Source organism: Hylaeus volcanicus, chromosome 3 (genome assembly GCF_026283585.1).
Source record: "Hylaeus volcanicus isolate JK05 chromosome 3, UHH_iyHylVolc1.0_haploid, whole genome shotgun sequence".
Lineage (NCBI taxonomy): Eukaryota > Metazoa > Arthropoda > Insecta > Hymenoptera > Colletidae > Hylaeus > Hylaeus volcanicus.
Window position 1 is genome coordinate 12,895,967 of NC_071978.1, and position 17,237 is coordinate 12,913,203.

Below are 17,237 nucleotides of genomic sequence, written 5' to 3' on the forward strand. Positions count from 1 at the left end.
GCGCTCTTCGAATACAATTTACTATTAAAAAATTATTGTTCTATTTCCATAACCAATTACTAGGTACACAAAGTAATATGAAGATACTGGCAACATATCCATTATATAAAAATAAATAAAATATTCACTTTATCTAAATGGACAGAAAATGTAACTGTACCTTCTGCCTGTTCAAGATGGAGGGCGGGTAAACAAGATCACGTGACCGCGGCAGAATCGTTTTGATAGAAGGATATTTGCGAAATAACTATGCGAATTACGATATATATACTGATATGCTATTAACTGTGATTATAACAATAGTTTTTGAAAGCTATGTTACCGATTCTTAGGGTATTTGTCACGTTGTTCCAAACTTTAACTCGCTATATTTTGTAGCCTAAATAATACGGTCCTGATCAGAATGGCGGGCTGCAAGATTTTGTTTCGTGTACTTCAAATACAACTTTACTAAACTTTAGTTTACTTTAGTTACAACTATGGTAACATTTTATGTATTTGTATTTGCACGTAATTAATTCAAACAGATTATATCACGTTTTATGACATAGATACATACATTACTAGTGAAATACGATTGCATTGCAACTTTCAACGATCATTAATCGATTAACAAAATTTTCATAGCAAAGACTCATTAACGCGCCAAGAAGGGCACATTTTTATATCATATTACGTACAGTATAGAAGAAGGTTCTTCTCACTCATACGTAAAGAATCAAATCTTTCTTTCTCTTTCTTCCCGCGCAAAATCTAGTAAAATATTTGATGCTCAAAGAATGGTAAAAAATGATTGTAACGAGACGTACCTAGTTCTTAAAGTAAATATCAGAACGTAATCGATGATTGTCTGCAACCGTTCCTTGCGTGTTTACGTCTCAAAACTCTCAAAAGTTATAAAAGATATCAAGCACACTATTTGACCGCTGAAAGCGAACAGACGCCGGCGAGTCACGTGACCGGTAAGTGTGGTCACGTGATTAAGAAAGTTTTGTAATTCTTAGGACAGATGTCGCTACGATCCAGAGAACCGTACATTTTGGCAAAAACATAAAAAGACAGGTGGATAAGCGGTGAAGTTATGTTGGATTCATTGGATTCTAGGCGCGGTCGCAGCAAAGGTCCGTTATGATCCCACCCAACACGATCGCTTCAGCGAGCAAGAAGATCTTCAACCTCGTTCGCCATGTTCCGACTAGATGCAAGTCTCACGACATTGTAAATATAACTTCAACTATACTGGTACATACAACGACTTTGCTTTCTCAGCGCGTAGCGTCGAATCGACGAATGTTTTCCTTTTTTCTAAGAACGCATTCTAAGAATACCTTCGACAACGTAAATTAAGAGAGCAGGATGTTATTAAGTCGTAGATACGTTGTTTATGTATGAATTCGCGCAGGAATGTAGATACAGGTTAGCTCTTCGACGACAACTTTGTCGCATTTGTATACATTCGATGCAAAGCAAGCTGGCCATCTATTTCTGACAAGAAAACTAATCTGCTGAGCAGATTATAGCCTGAATGTTTATATAGGAAATGTATCGCATCTTTTAGCTTAGCGGTTCTCAAACTTTTTTCGTTCTCGTAAGTACGGCTAGGTGACCATTGCTTTTCAAAGAGATGCACTCTTTGAAATGATAAAACAGAAAAATCAGTTAACTGTTCACGTTGCAAGTTCTGTTAAAGCTGTAAAAGTTTACTTATTAGTACAATAATATAATATTTATATGGAATATATTTATATATGGATTATATATTCCTCATAGTTTTTCATCTAACAAAAATGAACAGTTTTCGTGTTAAATTGTATTTCATCGCAGCAGGTGTTCAAAATGTTTTTCGCCCATTTCGATGCGTGCCTCGACACGCTTCCTCATTCAAGTTCGCACACGCTCAAGAATGCTATGTTTTTTCTTATTTCTCCAGGAGAAAAACTGACACAGCGTTTCCTACGAAAGAGAACACTCGATGCAGCGGCCTTACAACGCATATCTTATTTTTAAACTACTGAATTATAGACCAATCTTTACCAACAATTTTTTGCTTGTTTGGATATATATTATTTCCATTCTTCAGCGTTTACGAATCACTACCAGGAAATGCGTCACCTGCTACGATGAAGTCACATTTTTCTTCGTAATTCGAAGATACCTGGCCTATAAAGATGTTCGTTTATTTTTTTATGAATTTAGACGAGTCCTACGTGCAACTACATTTTTGACCACCAACTCTAGGACGTTCTGTATAATAACAACGAAACCGTTAGGCGTTACGTTTTATTTTTCAAGGAAAAATCGCTATATATATGAATATATACTCTAATATTAGCTATTGCAATATTTTGTTTTATCTACTCAACGGTTATTATTTATTGAACTAAAGCTAGCATTATTTACCCAACAGCTGCGAAACAAAGGAAAGTAATGGCTTCTCGCGTAGGCGGTGATTTCCTACGTTGAATATAACATTGTTCATTGCCGAAGTACCACGGTATTTAATGGAGAGAGGATGACCCTAGCCCTTAGCGACTACATAGGTACGGTGGAAGTCGGACTTTGCACGAAGCCGACCTTTGCACTAGAAAGTGCACTACGCCGAGTAACGCGTTTCGAAGATGTAGAGATTCCAGCTGTTCGATGGAAGAATTTAGCGATACGGGATGAGTAAGAACAAACATGAGACTGGCCACCCAACAATTGTTTGAATTCCCAATTTTCCCAGGTCAGTTTATATTTACACGCATCCAAATGTATAAAAGCCACAGATGCAAAAATATATGAAACATCAACAATAATATACATGTTGCACCGTTTAGAAGATAAGACACCCATTTATGTTTCAGTTCATGACCTAACCCATCTCTTATTAGTAGGTATCTCTAGGTTTGTGAAATGTTTTGTTTGGTAAGATTTCTTCTGTACCAACTACATCGATAAATTGACGAACAGTAATGCTGCAAACTGCTTCCTTATCATCCTTTAGAAATCTGTATCAAGATATAAAGTGTACTCGTTCCCGTACATGGAAACCAAAGAATCAAATGAACCCGTTCTTTTTATCTCAATGGATCAGTGCCGATAAGATTGTCACGATTGGCAACTCCGTCCAAAAATAGTCTCGCAAATTTCAACGCGAATCAGATGTTCGCGAAAACTCTTGGTTTCCTTGTACGATAAATTCCTGGCGTCGGTTTCCTCGCGTACATTCTTCCGAAAACAAGTCGTATCCTAAAACGATATTGCGTATATTCCAGAAATAATTACAAGCGTCCGTAGAGCAGCGCCAGACGAAGTTACCCGCGATCCAGGCAGCGATAATTCGAGTTCTCATCTTTTACGTAATCGGCACGCTCGAGAGCGGCGGGAAAGGCGAGAAGGGAAGGAGGAAGCGAGATATCGGATTTAGGCCGACGCTCGAAACAACAGTATCCACGGCGAGGCGGTCTCTGGACTAAGCAAACCGAGCGAAAGAGCCGTGGCAAGGTCTAGGCTGGCTGGCATTCAAGGTCGCGTGCACAGCGCAAAAGCCCCCGGATCTATCCCCGCCCCAGATTTCTAGCGCCCTTTGCCTCACTGCAACAGTCTCCCTCTCTTCGCGATTTCCTCTGTCTCTCTCCCTCCTGCATTCGCACATTTCACCAGGTCCCCTCTACTCTCTTCTTCGCAGTCCTCGATGAACGCTCGAGTCGCGTCTCGCTTCTTCCCGCGGCTTGGTTGGCTCTCTTTGTTCTCCAGCGCCATCTTTCTTCCTCTGTTCCGTGCTCGTCGTCTCGCGGGGACTTCCCCTCTTTCTTCGCTGCCCTTTCCGCATGCAACATCGATTTACCCATAAAAATTCCCCGCACTCAACTCTATCACTCGACTATTACTTCCTGCCCGGGGCTCCGCTATCTCTTGCACCCGGATTCACCGTTGTAATACGCAACAAAAGTATGATCGATCCACTGGTTAATCTCTCGTTTCGCATGCCAAACGCTCGTGTTTGTTTATTTACATCCTAGCGTAGTTACTTGGAAATCGAGACAAACACAGCCAGGCGAGGCACGCAACGAGTCAAGAAACGGATTTCTCTCTCCGTTCCGGAAACGAATTGGCCGATTAACGCTTGTTTCGACTTTAAGGAATGCCCGTTGACTGTCGCGAAAGCTCTGGAAAACGGGCAACAAAGAAAACATCGATTTTTTCCCCGCCCACGCGAGAAAAGTGTTTCGTTTTCATGAGAGATAATGGCGCGCCGGGTTTCTCAGACTTAGGTTTGCTAAAGGAATAAAGTCAATCGCTATTCGATCGTCTAAACGTTCTATGTATATTATAGTTTGTCTACTAAATTGCAAGTGTATATCGAGGAATATTTATGAAATTATTTTTCAAACTGGTCGTGAAGCAAAGGGCCATTACTCACTGAGTAATACTCAGCAGCTTCCGATACTATTTGGTGCATGATCACAAACTGTCGTACTACAGTGAGTGTATCCTAACTCGGTTCTAAATCCAATTCCGTTGACCCAGATTAGGCCCTACGTGATAAACTGAAGATTCGCAGGCTACTCTCCGTATCCCGCCCCCACCCGGCCATTTATAGCGAATGATAAAGATACATCAGCGTACTGTGCGAAACGCGTCCTGTAACACGAGAAAAGCGTGGGGAAAATGCGACTCGAAACGAGGTTTCCTGCGAAGCTAATATCAAAGCTGCACGGGAAGAGAATTCTTTGTCGCAGAAATCGTCGCCACTCCCATGAAGAGAGCGTGCGTGCGTGCGAGCGAAAATGTGAGCGAGACGGAGAGATGAAAAGCTGTTGGAATAGTCCCGGGCGAGAGAAAGAGATCGTTGAATAATTTTGAAGCAGTGAACGGACGAAAAGCCATCGATTGAAATTTTCATCAGGCTTTCGCACGCGCATGTTCCCCCAATTATTTATTCACGGAATAACGAACGGACAAGCAGACGTCTGGCTGGCGAGCAAACGAGCCAGCATCGTGCGGTTCGACGAGAAAAAAGCAGCATCTGAAGCGGTTTTAGTTATTATGGAACGCTTTGCGCGCTTCGCCGTTGAAACTTTCAGCTAATCCCGTGGCCCGTTTCCCTCGATTCTCGTTTGGAAAATCAGTCGACGTGCATGGGCTAGCTACGACTATCGACCTTCCGGTCGCACGACACTTTGCGCCAGTGTTTTATTGACTGAAAGATGCCTTGCAATTGAAAAATTTGAACCAAACCAATTCGTAATACAGAAGAATGCGAATGATTAAAAGAATATTCATCAACAGTGGACGGTACAGTTTACAAGAAGTTTAAGGAAAGAAAAAATAATTAAGCTATAGTCAAGAGGTGCTTTTCGACGTGGAGCTTATCAGTGGATAAGATTCCGTTCAAATAATGCCTCCAGAAAAATGTCGACCACAGTAATTTGACGTCTAGGTCATCCTAGCGAGTTTATAAAGAATGATCTACCTCTCGACGCCGAAATGTTCTTCGCTTCTGGTCTAGGACGAGCGTTCCTCGGCGTAAAGGAGGCCAGCAGGAGTGGTGATCGCGCGAAACCGTTCACCGCTCTGCGAATTTCACTCGCTGGCTTCCGGCGGGTCTCTTCCTCGGAGAAATCTCGTCCTATGACAGAAAATGGAATCTGATATTGTAATTCCACGCGCTTGTGTAACGCGATCTCCTGTTGGGAAACGCTGGGAACGATATGTGCCCCCGTCGCCCTTTTTTTCAAGCTATCCGGACGCTGTACTTCGTGAAATGAATTTAAAGCGCGCGCCACGTACGCGCACGGCGAAACGTGAATACCGTAATATTAAAACACAAACCGGAGGACTGGATGTCATCTGAAATTCGCTATAAACCGCCGTCGCATTTATTCGGATACGGGAACCTAATAATAATGCGAAGCGACGACGTTTTCGTTTCAATTTGCCTCGCAGCCAGTTGACACGGAGACGGTTTGGTTAGGAGTTCTAGGTTAGAGGGGGATCCCTGGCTCCGCAGAAGTTCGATGGAATTCTGGGTTACCGTGGAACGTAGGAAAAAATCAAGGGGGATTAGTACACCGTTTTCATGTTGGAAAAGTAACGAATTTTTTGGATAGAATTCTTGAAAGGGTTCGGATTTTCATTTTTTGAAGGTATTACTTTGTTGGCGTGGTGTTTGTGTCTGACTGTGAAGCACTTAGGTCACTGAACTCGTAGAGATAGATACTTTCATTATGGATTTTAAAGCGAAATACGTAAGAATAATATTTTAATCTGAAGTGACGTGGTCGAAGACATTCCACTTTGACGCATTCTATTTTTTAGTACTGTCAGCAATCCTCCCCGCGTAAAGACGGTGAGAGTGGGAATAGATAGAGTGAGAGTCGTAGAAGCCATCGACCACTCTCATTTTGTCATCTTCGCTTGCTTTGCGCATCTCCGGTCTTGGTCTTTGGAGCCAGGATTCCTGGCAATCAAGGAGCTCGAGTCCGCCCTGCGAAGGGAGGGAAAGAAGTCCCAATAAAATTGACGATCGGAGAAAAGAGAAGTTGTTAATTTCCTCTTCCCGTTACTACGCCTTCGATTCCGCTGCTACATCTATCACTCGTGCGCCCGACTTGCGTACGCCTCCCCTTTAAAAAGAGATCTCGGGATTATTAAAAGTTTAGTACTACGTGCCGCTGCGACGAATCGACCCTCGAGCCGATCTCTCGTCGAGGATTAATGCACGGCAGTTAATTAATACGTTTGAAATCTCTTGGGTGCATCTTAGGGTGACAAATACCGACGCAGAGTCAGGGCTTCGATTATCGATACTAGGCGGTCAAAACAAGATTCTTCCTTTTATTGCAACTTGAATTTTTCAATTTTATAACTTTAGAGCTTCGGAAGTTTAGAGCGTTTAGAATTGAGCGATAGAATTAGAGTGTGAAAGAAGTTCTCAAAAGAAAATTTGGGCGATAAGTACACATGTATCTAAAAGTAGAGGCATCCTCCGTTCCTCGTGAACGAATATATTCGTAATCAATTTCTCGTGTCTCGATTTACCTGGCTTGTGATCTTGATCGAACTAACGAAAGCTCATTGTAGCAATACAGCAACTGTGCATAGTAGAGAGAACATACATCTCTGTTCTAATCAGATCACCGAGGGTTCGTTATTAATTGCAGCGTAATCCTGAATCGCCATCTCGTTGACCCTCTACCGTACCGCCTCCTCTTGAGTCAGTGGAGCGGAAGTAGAATGGAACGGTGCATGGTTAGGCATTAGACGTTTGTAGTAACTCTTGAACTCCAAACCAAGTTTCACAATCTTTGAAATACCTCAGGTTCGATAACTGTCCTCGTTAAAGTTTCTTATCATACGAGTTTCTATTAGCCAGAGGAGCGCCAATTTGAAGCGTCTCGTTCCCATCGCTAGCAGAGCTTCCATGCACCTGTGGAGAAGACGTCTGGACGGTAAGCACACGTTTGACGGTGTTTCGGGGTCGTGGGTGGCCTGGAAACGAGTAGAAGAGGTGTCCACGAAGGTGGTAGTGAGGATGATACTGGAAACGGTCGGAAAATAAGGGGCTGAAAGAGGCCACGCGTCGCGGAGCCGGGCGAGCGGTTGGCTTGAAAGCGAAATAGCGCTTTCTTCCTTTTGTTCGCGCGGGAAAGAGAAAGAGATTCGGGTGGTCAGGGTTGGGATAGAGCTACAAGTGGTGATAAACGAGGCCGAATCCTCGTTATTACCCGTTGGGGAAGGCTCGAAAATTCCTGTGGAATTCAGCCGACTCCGCCGGCAGTTGCCCACCTGCTTTTTATTGTCCCTCTTCGTTTCGTTGAATGCAGATTCGCCGCGACCGCGTGCACGGAAATGCACATGTTTACGAGTGCATCATTCTCAGTGGTGTATCTGGACTCGTTGGAGCCCCAGCTAATTACTCCAAAGGCCACTCTCTCTTTAAAATGTTTTTGGATTCGAAACTATATACTGTTGCTGGAAGGGATCTTGTGAGGTCGTAAAGTCGGTCGGATATCGATCTTTACAACTTAAGTCGACCGCAATTAGTAATCTGGCACCTTTTTAGACAAGGACAGAGCTAGACTTTTCGTTAAGGGCCGTATGGTATCAGAATTAGGATGTTCATATTTCAATAACTTTTTTCTTCTTATGTATGTTCACACATAATTCTGTTGGCAAACTTATTGAAAATACTGTGGTAGGTAGGAACTTAGTTAACCAATCATCGTCGAGAGTTTTCGGTTTTTTCAATTCGGAAAAACCCGCGTAGCAAACATCAAATCTTGGGGCCCCGAGGTGTGACGCGGGCATGTATACTTTAGAGCCGCGATACCCCTGTCGTCCTACGGATCAGTTACCTGGCCCAATAAAGCAATAACTACTGTTTCGGTTTACAATCTCACAAGATCCCTTCCAGCGACAGTACATTTAATATCGATGTAGGGCTACAAGTATATCAGAATTGCAAACGAACCTTTGGAACATGAAAAGATAAACCTGTCTCGACATTCTGGGCAAACCAGTGCTGCTGGCCGATAACAGACGCCGCGTGGTGCGTAAGCTCGATGCGCAGGAGACTACTATTGCCGCGTGATATAAATAGTAAAAATAAAAGAATAAATGAGGTTCCGTTTGGCCATTTCAAGTAGTACACTTAGCATGCTCTAGCACATGATAAGGAGCACATCTGCGCTCTCAAAGGAGTATGGAAAGCCAATACCTCCACCCTTTCGTTCAGGCTCCTTTTTCGTTCGCTGCGAAGTCGATCCAATTTTTATGCGAACGACGGCCAGCGTGCTTCGTTTTGTTCGCAGTTTAACGCGAGCATCTATACGAATTCCCAGCGATACCTGTTTCTGATGCAACCGTATAGCTACATTGTTGTCGACAACAATGACGACGTCTTGTTTTCTTCCGTTTGCCTTCTCTCAGCGTTTCTCTCGGCTCCTTCTCGACGCGACAGAAACGAGGGGCGCGTTCTTTGAGGCTAGGGTGCATCTGGACAAGAAAATCTTCCAATTATGGGAAACCAGTTGCGCGACCAGTCGTCGTCCGTCATCAAAGTAAATAGTTGACCTCTTTAGGGCACATATACAGTCAGAAGAGTCGAGAACAAGTTAATGCTTCGAATTTTTAAATAATTTGCTGTATAAAATCGGTATCGCTAATTATATAGAACGCATCGAATCATTTTCAACTCCTTCTTCGAGCCTCCTCGGTGATTTTGTTATCCATAAATTATCCCCAAATGTATATTTATTTAAATTCTCTAAGTTGGGAATAAAACTCTCAGACGAAACCCCAAATGGGCAGAAAAGAATTTAATGTACCTACCGCGAATATAGCGTGAAACGAAACGTGATCCCCGACTAAAAAAGTTTGGGGAACGCTGCAAAAGGGAAATGCAGCGTTATCAAATGCCACAGGACGACCGAGGACGTCCCTCATCCTTAACAGCGGTGTATCCAGCCCTAAATCTGTGAAACTGTTTCTGAGCAATTCTTTGTCTCCATTCTTTTCCTATTTTTCAGCGGTAATCGCAGCACTATCGCCGCTCTTGAAGATAAAAGGAAACGTAAAACGTGACTGTTGTACTCGTCGCGCGATTCAGATTTTTATTTTTCCGAATTACATTTCAGGTTTGCTTTTCGTAGCACTCGGAAGTAAATCAGTCTAGTTGCAAAGCAACTGGACGCTCTGAAAATTGAAATTAAAGAGAAGGAACATAGGTAGAATTCTTTTTTCCAGTAACAAATCGTTACAGTAATAGTAGGAACAGTAATTTTTGTTTCTGTCAGCAATGATTGCAACATAATTTATTAATTGTCCTCCTGACGTACATACATACATCTCGCGTTGCGAAGCGCTGAATAAGGTATACTTAATTAATCGATCCCTGAAAGATACCTAACGCTCGTAAAGTATGCGCCGCCCTGATTGAATAATTTTATGATTGTGCTCAGTTGACGGAAAAAGACGTAGAAGAGAACGTTTACCCAGCAAATGTTTGTAAAGTATTCGGCTCGTGTGTTTTGCGTGGAACGACGAAAAATAATATTTACTTGGGAAGAATCGAAACATTTTCTTTTTTACAGTAGCGTTATTTGTTGATGAACGTTTCCTGAAGTTCGCGCACAGGTCGATAACGGTGGGTCTCGCAGGATAGTCTCATTCAGTAGTGCTTCATTTGATTCACAATCTTAACACATTCGCGACCGCTGACGTGAATTCACGTCACTTCAAATTCTATTCCTGGTTGTAACAAAATTATGAGAATCTTTTTATTGTATACACCACATATTTATAACATTGATATTTCAAAACATATTTTGTAATTTTTATCTTCGCCCTAACGATCTTCAGAATTGTATCATGTTGGTCAGTACTCGGTATTAGAAACGTAAAATATCTGCCGGTCGCGAATGTGTTAATTAGTCATCCTTTATTCCATCGTACCTGATGGTACTTTTTCGGTGCGCTTAACATTACAATTGCCTGTACAGCGTTCACTTAATACTTTATGAATATGTGGATTGAATATACGATATTTATAGTGAACATGACGCGTGTGTTCTTGGTCTAGTATATGCATCGTGTCTAGTACATATTTATGTGTAGTATGTGGCACGTCTGCGAATATGATAATCGCGGCAAAGATTTATGACCAGGGCCTACATATATTGTATAAATATGGAACTACACATCTGGAAGAGAAATACACGACAGGCAAAAACCTGGCCTGGTGGCCCATTATTTTCAAAAAAATCGTTGCTAAGAGACAAGTTTGCTCGAGTGCCGTCGCCACTAGCTTTACTTTTCCCGATTCATTCACTTTGTGCCGCATCTACAGCGTTGGTGTGACATTTATAAAGTTCGTGGCATATTTATAGAGCTTGTACCACGTCCACAGAGCTCGTGTCTAATGAGTGCTCATCATATCCATATAATCTGCGTCATAGAGTTGCGTTCTCTTATAGCATCTGCAAAGTTCGCGTCATCTACAGATCCCTGCAGCTCAGTCCAGTCTCAGAAATTGGTCGACGCTACGAGGCCTACCCTCTATCCGTCTCAAACACGGATAGAGAACAATGTTAGGGTTCAGTCGGCGCGGAACAGAGTTGTTTTGCGCTGCTGTATTCCTGGTGCGCCGCGAGAGCAATGTTTGTCTGTGCGGATACGAGTCGAGCAATCAGCGAATGTTTGCAAGCCCTTCCCAAATTCATTAGCGCGCGCTTTTCGTGCCGAACCGAGTGAAAACATTTCGCGTTTCGATAGCCGTGGCTTAGCGTTCCCAGTCGATACTGTTGGGCGTCCTGCTCACGAAGAAGCACGCTCCGGGCACGAGAAACACGTTCCGAATTGATCCACCGTTCTGGGACCGGGGTTGGATAGAGCCCGGGTGTAATGCAACGAGTAATTCGACACATAAAGCCGAATTTACATCGAAATAGAGAGGCGAGAATCGAAGGGTTGTTTGAACTCCGCTTTAGGTGTAGTCTCGGGTTCACGCGTTCGATTATACGTTGTATTAACCCTTTGCATTCGAGCCCTTTTTTCTGGTATCTACCAGCAACTCGAGATGGTTTCTTAGCACTCTATTGCCACGAATGCTAAGCTTAGATTGACTTCGAAGATGAGATCTCTAAATTGAGATTTGAGAATCAGATCATCTTTACTTCACCGACAATCATTCTACATATTTATGAAACTTTCAGGTCAAAAGAAATGAAACCTAAACAAACATTATTGCTGGTTGATTTACTGCGTCAAACTTGGTGGTGACCAAGAGTCACCTCTCGACAAAACGGATGTCACGCCAATCCTGGCAACGTGCAGACTCTACAAATATATACAGAAATTCTATAAACGTAAACCTAACTCTGCGAACACTGCTCGAATTATGATGTTGGGTACTCTAAGAGCTTAACCTTTGAACTTAATATGTGTGTATTATTATTGAACTAGGAATTGTGAGAAAACGTAGGATGAATCCATATACAGTGGGTGTAGAAAGTATTCGTACACTGATCAATTTCCAAAAAAACTGTGTAAAATTGTAATTTATTAACTTATTTTTTATAAACAATGACATTCTACATGTTCTAGGAAATCTCTAGAATAGATAGATTACAAAAAAAATAGCTATTTATGTAAGTTGCGAAATTAACAAGAAAAAAACCGATAGAAATATTGAAGCAATAAGTATTCGCACAACTGTTTAAAAGTACTTTCCTGGAAATTTCATGTTTTCTAATTCGCACGGAGCAATAAACTAATGTGTTTACGTTACAAACTCTGCTGTAAATGGTTCGTCATAAGAATCGTACAAATACTTATTGCTTCTATACTTTTACCCACTTTTCGCATTTTTTTGTTAATTTCACAAATTATATTAACTAGTAAATGTTGTTTGGACTATATCTATCTTAGAGACTTCCGAGAATATGTAAAATATCATTGATTATAAAAAAGGAAGTTAAGAAATTCACACAAATCAATTCACACAATTTCACAGAAAAGTTTTTTGGGAAATTGATCGGTGTACGAATACATTCTACACCCACTGTATATATAAAATATCAACACCTTACACTGTTTAGGAGATGAGATAAACTTTCGTGTCGTCAATTCTTTATCTGTACCTGTAAAAATGTGAAGTTTCCTTCAACTTTTTCCTCGATCTAATTATTATTCGTTACTAGTAGAACGTCTTTAAAGTCTCTGCTAGTTCTGAAATCTCGATCATCCTGGAGATCTGGATCGAAGTACTGATTAGTTTTGGCAGCCTCAGTCGCTGATAATCTTGGCAGTCCTCGTCTATTTGGAGACTCGGATGAGCGTCACAAAGTGACTGAGCCACGTAAATACGTATCTCATAATTTACACTCCACTTCGTTTACTTTTTCATGTAACAGATAGATACTTAGTTATACTAGAAGCACCGGTAGTAACGACTTGTTTATATGACATGTTCATTGCGACTGGCAGCGCTCCAGGAGTTCTAATGTTTCATGACGATGTGTGCATAAAGTTCACGTTTCATTACACGTTGCTCAGCATGTTATAATCTATCTGGACTCGATTTTATCACACGTATCGCTCTGCGCGAGTTACAACACACTTGGTCTTAGATTACTCGTTGCGTTAGACGTAGGGTTATGTGACATACTCATTCGTACTGATACTGTGCGTTGAGAATATCGAACAGGTATTGGAATAAGTCGCCATTGGTAAGACGGACTAGTTGAATCTCTTGCAGTGTCGAGTACAATTGAAAGATCAAGACAATGATGGTTACTAAGGTCGATCGCACATGGAGCAACCGAACAGTTTCAAACCACTCTGAAACTAGTTGCATGTGTCCGTGGATCTAGGTAAAACAAAGATAGTGGAGTAGGTAAAATAAAGAGCGCAAACGGTTTACAACACTAATTTCAAATCGGTTGTAACAGATTCGAGTGAATTTCAATTCCAAGTGAATCGACGTCATTTCGAAGTATTTCCTAAATTTTTTCATTCATGAATATCAAGTTTAATAGTTTTCCGATAAAACTAATAACCCAATGACTCAACAACTCTCTGATTCTCCAAAGCCTCATTAGAATAAACGTAGATATCAAGACATTCTCCATTCCAATCGCTAATTACAAGCCAACTACACCTGTCCATAGTAAATCTAGGTCACGAACGGTATCTCGCGAACCATCGACGCTATTTCCACTGGCACAGAACTATCCTCATCCGTAACAGTGGAGAAAAAGCAACCCTACGATTTCCCCCCTGAAAAAAAGCGTGTCGATTGTCCGTCGTCCTTGGTTGACCGTATAATTGCTGAAACGGAATTCCGGGGCAGGGTGACCGGGTCTGTACATCGCCAGCGTGTCGATTTATCACGGGATCGCAATTTAGTGTTGTACGAGCTGTTAGCAAACCGACGGCTGCAGATTGATGCCCTCTGGGCCCAGTGTCGGTAAATTAATAGACCCGGCGTTAGGTTCAATCGATGATACGCAATAAATTGATGGAATCGTTATTGCACGGGTCCTGGTATTATTTAATCAGCGATGCACACTTCATTCGAGCACGATTTTCTGAATAACTGTGTGTATAACTAGATGCTCGAATAACATAGAGGAAGGAGGGGGTCCAGGCCAGGCTGTCCATTGTTCATCGACGATGATGATACATACACTGCAGGACGCTTCATACCAGCGCGCCTCGTTAATGACACCGACACAACGATCGCCGCCGCGACGATCGTGGAAAACGACACCCCCCCTCTTTCGCGCGTCTTCTTGATTTTCTCCATTTTTTTGTCGCCGCCCCCGCACGTTTTTTCCCCCTTTCCTTGATCGATGCCGGGACTTTGTGTCCGTCGGAATCTCAGCGAACCGTGAAGCTGCAGCCAGGTTGCACCGATGGGAGTCACGTCGACGATCGGCAAAAGGAACAAGTGCGGCGGATGGCGCAAAAAAAGTTACGGAACAGGGACGAACAACGAGGTACTTCGAAAAGTATTCGAATGATGGATACGTCGCTGGTTAGCGGTGTAGTCATAAAATTCGTGTCACGTTCTTGGACTTCTCGTCACGAGAACTCAAGTATTCGAATATTTGAGTCACGATAGCTTCGAACCATCGAGTTAGCCTCGATTCTACGACAAATTTAACTTACGAATGTTGGTATTTGACGTTCGCGCCAACCTAGCCTGTAAATTCTTCTAGACACACGCTTATTCATCGGAGCTCGTGTATTTCGATTACGAAATCATTCGAATGTCTCCACCCCTGTTGCGGGGTGCCGGCGAACCGCGAACAGAACGCGGAGCCCGCGTTCCAAAGGATCAACGTTTTCTCGTTTTGGCCTCGAGGCTCGAGCGTTATCCCCGTTTCCCTTTTTCCATTGGTTCTCCGTCGTTCTTGGACCGTTGTTTTCGCTCAACTCGAGACTTATTTCCGTCGTTACACGTGCTCACGGCTTGTTAAACTCCTAAGCCTGCGCTTGACGGCTAATAGCTAGCAATTATTCGAACGCGCCACGGGGAAAGCTTCAGCGAGTTTATTAAAGCTTTCAAGAATCAAACGAACAATTTTATCAGAACGGCCGGCATTCTGGCCAAGTTCCTCGGTTTTTTTTCTCCTTTCTTGCCCCAGCCGTTCTTTATCTAGTGGTTTTTATCTCTGGAGCCACCCGGGCGACGTTGTAATACGGCCAGTTAGCGACTACGCTCCGAATGCGCCTTAAATAAGACATCCAACTTCGCGGCGGTTTTACTGAAGGATTTAGGAGAGGCACAATCCTCTCGGAAACGGAGTAAATACTTTATTTCAGTCTTTAGAGTCCCGTTGCCTCTCGTTTCGAGGAGAATTCACAATACGATCTTTTCAATCGGATGAAGAACACTGTCTTCGCAGACGGCGAAGACGTCCCACTGAAAACCTGCTGAATGACGCTCGCTCGTTAATCCGTTCCTGATGCGGTTAACCCTCAGACGTCAAACTTGGATGCGTGGATGTAACCTGAAATTAATGTCAGGCTGTGAGAAGTATACGAAGAAAGCGAAGATTAAATATCAATTTCTGATGCTGGAATCTCTAAAACTGTTCTGATCTTCAACCATCGAGGTCAACGCGTGTTACTATTATATTAGATACTACTAAATCTTTGAATCGTAGTGGACGAGGGTGAACCAATTTTTCGGTAAAAACACTCTCCTCTTTCAACAACTGCTAGCTGAAATTAATGACAAGTCGTGAGAGGTACAAAAAGAAAACTAAGATCCCATTGATCTTGAATGTCCTATTTCTGAAACTGAAGTCTCCACAATTGTACGCGACTGGTAATTCTAATCTTCAACACTAGAACCATCGAGGTCGACGCGTTACTATCATATTACATACTACTAAATGTTTGAATTGTAGTGGACGAGGTAAAATCGCTCCTCTACTTCAACAACCCCATCTGAAACTGTTAACAAGCGAATGATTAATAAAAGAAAATTCAGGACACATTATTAAAGGGTGTCTTCAGGGTTAAATAGCGTAATCGTCTCGGGTCTTATCAGAGCCAGCACGTTAGATCACGATAGAGCCCGTAGTCGACGCGATACAAAATCGATGCACGTGTCTGCATTGTTTTATGAAAAGGAGAAGGCAATAGCCGCGCGTTGAACAGCGAATCGAACGTTAACGAGGCTTCAACGTCTTCGTCACCCCACGTTAATATTAGAGTAACGGCTGACAAGCCGTCGGCTATTAGCAGTTGGTTACCCTTCGCGTGCCACCGCTTGCTGACGTAGACCTTGATCTAAGGCTCGCTGTTTTTGCCACCCACGATCGCGATGCAGATCCTGGTCGACGAATTAGGTCGAGATTTAGAGGATACTCTTAAGCATGCAACGCATAAACGGTAAATTGTTGTACATGTTATGCAGGACAGAGAGGGTGAATTGGCAAATGTTTACAGAGTTGTAGTAACCCTTACAGAAGTTGACTGACAAGTGTATCACGACTTTGTTTCGAAAAACTCGAGATGAGATTGTTTAGCATGTGTATCTGGTTGGTTTATTCTACGAGTTGGTTGTCAGGAAACCCTGTTGTTGAACAGGACCGTCGCTCGTGTGCATTAAACGATACTTTCCAACGAGTGCATTCAGTTCTGGTTCCGGGAGGTATATCTTCGACTCTGGATCGTGTTCACGAAGGTGGAAGACAAATATAGAGACATGATTATAGATGACACGCAACAATCCGAATCTACTTTACCACTGACTGTCAAATTGAAAAACTGGAAGAGCGTCAACATGATCGAGAAATTTCGAGAATACTAGCTGCAAGAGAGGGCTGATGATCGCTACAAGGTTGAACAGAACCACATAGGTAATTAATATTTGAACAAACAAGACCATGTTCCACTTATTCGACAAAGTGCAGGGATTGATATTTCCTTGGCGTTCTTCAGTAGCAGCACTGTCCCACGCCCGCTGTTCTTAATAAAGGGCTGCGTCCATCGTCTTCTTCTCCTCGCTGTTTCTTATCTTACGCACGCATACATAAGCGCAAAGCACTCATGTCTTGATATTCCCTTAACACGATTTGAAATTTAAATTTTAGCGAATGGCCTGGTCCCCGGACCACTCTCCTTCACGACCCTTTTCTCGGTGGCGTCGGCATTGAGAGGACGGCTTCGCATGCAAGGAAAACGCCTGCGGGGGGGGGGGGGGGGGGGGGGGGGGGGGGGGGGGGGGGGGGGGG

General features: G+C 42.8%; 1 long non-coding RNA gene across 1 annotated transcript; it reads right to left on the reverse strand.

The window, feature by feature from the left end:
* Nucleotides 1–9,766: 9,766 nt before the first annotated feature.
* Nucleotides 9,767–13,279, reverse strand: LOC128873083 (uncharacterized). The gene is made up of 2 exons (XR_008456319.1): nt 12,627–13,279; nt 9,767–11,823 (listed from the first exon to the last, which is right to left on the reverse strand). It is a non-coding gene; the product is annotated as an uncharacterized LOC128873083 (long non-coding RNA).
* Between the last annotated feature and the right edge of the window lie 3,958 nt (nt 13,280–17,237).